The following is a 6,027-nucleotide window of genomic DNA, read 5'->3' on the forward strand; positions in this document are numbered from 1 at the left end:
GTTTGAGCTGACTTTTGTGGAAGTTAAGGGCATTCCAGTATATATTTTGTTTCCGTTTTATAAATATTCTTCTACGTAGTGAAGTTCTTATTTATTTCTATTGAAAGACTTGTCTGAGGTGCGGGGTCCCTTCCATACTGTGCCATGCAGATATGCAACCAGCAACAATTCTTTTAGCAGGTGTGCCTACAAGCTCAACAGATGTAAGGGAGAAGAAAGCAAGCATTAGTCGTACTTTAAACTGGGGGGGGAATGTGGCACAGAGGGATTCAGTGAAATGCCTGTAATCTTACTGGATGGAGCGTGTCTCACCCAGCCTTAGACACTCGCAGTACAGCACCTATATGACTTATGTCCTGCAAGTGTCTGTTCCTCTCTGATGACTTTCACGGCAGGCTGGTGTGACTAGCTCAGAGAATTCTGCCCCAGACACACTGCTGCTTCTTCAGATACATCCCACTTGCCATGGCAGACCCAGAAAGTGTCCCTGTGGGCTTTCTTTTATTATCTGGTGTCCTGACCAGGACTTTTGATACAAGTTTACTTTTTTTCCATATCATGTGATATTTATTGAGGAGAGTAAAATTACAGGATATTCTAGAAATTAATTACTAGGGAAAACGATATTTTTCTTTTCAAAGCCTATCTGTCACTTTTCCACTTAATGGACTTTTTTTTGTATACCAAAAAAAATCATAGTAATGATTTGTTTGGTTTTGAAGAGGAGAAGCAAAATCCAGAGAAAAAAAAACCTTTCTGAGATGTTTAAAACTTGTACCCTCCAAACTAGGTACATGGTTAGGTGTATTTTTGAAGGAAGACCTTTACCAGTGTCTTTTCTCTTGGGTAATGTTTTGGTTGCATGACCTTGGCATTTTCTGTGACTATTCATCCTCTGACATATTTCAATTGTAGTCATAGACTTTAAAACCAGAAATGGCAGTAAAATATTTCATGCTGATGTCTCCTGATCTGATGTAAACAATGCCCTCAACTGCTTTCATAGTAAAGATACAGGTCATGTAGCAATGTCATACCTAATTACTAATATCAATGCCTTTGTGCATTGGGAGGTTACAGAGGAGGGTTATAGCTCAGTATGAAAGAAGAAAATACTTGGAGATGTGAAAAAGTCAAAATTTCTACTACTACCAGCCTCATTTAAGTCATCCAAAATATTTCTCAGTATATGCTAAAGATTTCTTAACTAACCTCTTTGTGCATAATCTCCTGATTGTCTTCTGCAATGTGGAGCCTCTAATGCATAGGTAGGAAACAATTATTTACTTGTCTCTGTAGTCCATTGAATTTTACCCAGTTGCTGCTGTTCTAAGACCAATCACTTGTGTTTAGTGTCTATCTTCCATATGGAAGGATGAGGATGCTCCAGCTCCCTAAACAGTTTGGTGCAGCTGCCAACCAACCTTCCTTGAAGAGGAAGGTATCCCTTATTTTTGGTTTGTATTTCCCCTGGCCTTCTTTGCCAGCTGCTGGTGTCTGCTCCTTCTTTTTTTGTTAGATAAACAAGCCTTGCACCGATGGTTACTACATAGAAGGACATTTAACATATGGTAATCAAGTCATTGCTGATAAAAATTTGAAAACTTGGTAACTAAACCGTAGAATCTCACTTCATTCAGTTCTCTGGTCATTGTAATCTCCATTCTCTGTATCTTACCCCCTTTTTTTTTTTTACTTTTCAATTACAATTAAGGCATTTATTTCCTCTCTTGTACTTGAAAAGGCATTGCCTTCCTAGTTAACATTACTCATGATCAGGGCACGAGGTACTGAGATGCTTGCAATCACAGATGCATTTTCACAATAAATTTATGCTTTGAAATAATAGTTAATTTTTGGACCAAAAAATTTGTAATGGAAGTGTGCAGCACTTTCAGTGTTGCTTCCTTTTGATCTGAATTTGCATTAAATTCAGAACTGATACTAGATTATTCAAACAGTCCTTCTTCATATTTATAAGATACGCTTTCAAAGTGTTCTCAGGATAATCACAGCAAACAAAGCTGGGGAAAGAAAATAGTAAACAAAGCTAAGAACTTTCTTTTCTATGCAAAAGAATTTTTCGGGTTAGCTAGTCAAGTTCTGGAATTGATGAGGCAGAAAAAATGGTGCCAATTTCCATCAATATAATACCAGTAAATTGTCGATGGCTTTTTTAATATCCTCAGAGTGAGTTACTCGTATTTTTCCTTAAAATCTTCTAATTATATGAAACAAAGGAAACTGATCAGACGTGGTACCTTCAGCAAGCCAAACAGTCAGCAAGGAGCAAAATACTTCCATGTAAAATTGTAATTCTACCTCCAAGATTTCAGACAAAAGGCAACTATTAATTACATGGAAGATCCAAGCAGTAAGAGAGCTGACATGTCCCTAGTCTTTATTACACTTCATTAAACTTTGGTTAGCCACTTTAGCAGACTTAATGCAGCCAAAAGCAAAGACTACACACTATGCTAACATAAGGCTCTTTGTAGCCTTCAAATCAATTATTTTGAAAATGATGTGGGAGATGAATAGAACTAAGTAGAAGTACATTGAGGACAAAAGGATGTGTATTTCTTGACTACTGTGGCAATGAAAATAGAACTTTACCTGTGTTTGCAGGGCTGCTGTGACCGCTACTGGAAAAACTGCATCCAGTTTACACAATAAGCCTAGCCATGAAGATAGAAGGCAAATACTACTATAAAAGGACTAAGCAATGCTCTTTCGAGCTTGAAAAACAGGAAACCTAGCTATCAAAATGCAATCTAATGGTGATGAAACTGATAGCTAGGTGTGGGCACACACAGTTTTGGAAAAGGAACTATAATTTGTAAGTGTGGTTTTGCTGCCTACAACTTAGAGAGAGTGACAGGGTTCTTGAAGGAGAGACTGAAACAGGCAGCTGAGTGCAGGATACCTGTGGTCTGACTTACAGCGCCCCTGGAAAAACTACTGCACAATGAGAACGAGCAGATGGAAAAGTCCAAATTCGGCAGGCAAAAATGCAGTGTGAGCTGTGTGCCTGGCACGGTAAGGACTGCAGCTGGGGTGACCGCCCAGTGCATGAAGTTGCCAGGTGAGGAATACATGATGCAGGATAACCTGTAATGTGAAGCATAGGGAAATGATCAAAGTGTTAGAAGGAAAACCAAACTGCACAGCCGTTGGATGCGAGCAGCTGGATTGCCTGGACTTCACAGGGCAGTCTCATCACCTCACCAGAGGACCACTAAAGGAGCATGGGTGGCTGGACAAGGCTGAGCTGAGGATGTTCTCTGCAAAAGTGGGATCAAAAAGAGTTCTTGGAGTGGCCCACTGTGGGCAGCCAGTAAGCAGGTGCATTTTGGAGATACCAGCAGTATATTAGTGTCTGTGATGGACCAGTAATTTGCAGCATGCTGGTAATGCAGTGGTTGGAAGGAGAGGTGGGCTCTGGAAAGAGTAGCTAACACTGTTAATCACATAGTACAATTCTTCCTATGGATATTAAGGTAGGTCTAGCAAGAGCTCTGAAAAACAATCTCGGGATCTAGAAAACACACAATATGAAAACATCCTGAGCAAGGAAATATTTCAAATGACATTATTAATAAATGACTGCACAGAAACATGCTCGGTTTCTACTGATTTCAAATTAAATTTTAAGTTAGGCTTATCCTTTAGCAATTCCCTAAAGAGGAATGAATTCCTGAATTTGGGACTGACAAAATCTATCAAAGTTTATCAGAAGAGAGTTAAGTTATGACTTCCATAAGGTCTAACTTGCAAATACAGGCTTAGCCAGACGAAATGATTGGAATGTGAAGCAAGCGAAACCTAAAATAGAATGGCAGCATGGTTCGAACATTTTAAAACAAAGACAATTGACTATTTACCAAGGGCTGTGAAAATTCTCCAATGCCTGTGGGTCTTTCAAACAAGCATGTCTTTCTTCAACAATAATGCTAACAGATGGGTGACATTTCTTGCCTGGAATATGCTGAATGGTATAATGGTGCTCATATGCTGTCAAGTCTTCAAACTGATTAATCCTTTTTTTCCTCTTTAAATAAGACATGTTGGCTCATCTATACAGTGGAGTTAAAAAAACAGTTATTCCAAGCACCATATTTTTGAACAATTGCAGCTTCTATGTCTGACATGATTCATTCTTGCAAAGTCGAAGGTTGAAACCTGTTCAGCTATCTCCCATTGTCCATTCAAAATACCAGTGTTCTCCATAAAAGGAAGACACAGCAACAAGTCAAGATTTTTCCGCTTTCATTTTGCATGTAGATTTCAAGCTTCATCAGCCCAGGATCACGTAGCAGGAAGTGTAGGAAGTAATTTTCATGTTTAGTGTCACCTAGAAACCATAAAGATTTTTGGTAATTTGTACCGGCAATAATGCTAAGCTGGTCTCTAATTTCTCACTGTCTTTTCCCTTTCTGGTACAGAAAAAAAAAAAGAGAACAAAATGTACAGACCTCAGTTTTCTAAAACCTCCAGAATCAGTATAGCTGAGGCAGATTTTCCTGGACTAAGTTAGGTTTTAAGAAGAGGACTTGCTCCTTAGCACCACATAGCTATGAAAATCCTCGCTTACTGAGAGAAGACACACATTCCAGTAGTGCTTCTTCAGCTCTTGGGTTTTGCATCCATTCTGCTGGGGGAACAATATCCTGCATTACAGCAATGTTTTTCAATCACACTGTTCCCGCTCTGAATGCGTGTTGCTTGCCACTGCTCTTTACAACACTGTAAGGTCTCTGCAGGCTGAGAAACCTGCAGAAAGGGAACAGTCCTAATTCTGGATCACTTGCAAGATAGCCTCTTAGATCTCACTCTGCCTTACTTGTTACCTTGTCAAAGTTACAAGGAGTTGTTCATCCAAGTAGAAAGCTAGCACTGCTCCACATCTCTGACAGCAGCTTCAGCAAGTGCAAATGTCCGCTAGCATCCGAAATCGCTGCAGTGACTCCTGTGGTGCCAGAAACCATTCTCATGTCACAGAAACTCGCCCAGGTAGGTAAACATGCATCGTCAGCTCTGCCTTCCAAAAATTGGCGTTAAGAAACAACGTCTTCCAGCTGTCCAAAGTAAGTCGGCATGCTGACAGCAGCATGGCTCAACGTCAGGGCAGAAAATTGCTTTGGGTTTCTAAATTCTCAGTGATTATATCATTGCAGGCAGCTGGGAGTGGAGGGAAGTGTTCGCCAGGACCCTGTACTGAAATCAACAGGGAACTCTCAAAATACCCGGACACCTTCAGTGTGACAGAAATTGAAAGATTTAAGCGTTTATGACTGTTACAGATTAGGAAAGTTAGCACTTCAATACATCAGTTGTGTATTTTAATTTTGGCCTTGATTTTTACTTCTGTTCATATTTCAGGCCCTCCAAGAATTTTACAGTCATTAAATACAAAGAAAGAGGAGTTGCTATTCCAGTTTTACAGACAGGGAAACTGATACATGTAAAGGCTAAAATGGCTTGAAAACCATCATACAGTAAGTGTGGGGTACAGGACAGGGGAGGACAAAACGCAGGTCCCCCTTCCCCAGTGCCATGCATTAACTGCTAAGGTCACAATTCCCCTCACCAGTATGTCGCCACACTGCAGGTTACTCTGAGTTGTTGGAAGTATAAGGGCTATACACAGACGCAGTTTGCCTTGAATTAAAAAAGTGAAATTTTAAGGTGAAAATTTAGTATGTGAACCAGCTGCAGAGTCCAGAGATGACCAACAAGAAGATCAGAGGTCTGGCAAACGTGACCCCCAGGGCAAAGTCAGCCAAACTGATCTAGGAGAACGGCTTTCTAGGGAAGACAAGATAGCAAGGCATGCCATGCAGCCATCTTAACGTGGCATTAATCTCTGCTGTGCTGAGTGGGGCGAGCTCCCCATTGTCCCCATGCTGGCCGATCACCTCATTAATGCTGACATTAATGGTATCTTGCTGGATGTGGTTTGTTTGCTTGTTTATTTTGTGGCACTGCTTTCTTCCAAGTAGACCAGTGGAGTAGATAGCCTGGGAA

Source organism: Aquila chrysaetos, chromosome 8 (assembly GCF_900496995.4).
Source record: "Aquila chrysaetos chrysaetos chromosome 8, bAquChr1.4, whole genome shotgun sequence".
Taxonomy (NCBI): Eukaryota; Metazoa; Chordata; class Aves; order Accipitriformes; family Accipitridae; genus Aquila; species Aquila chrysaetos.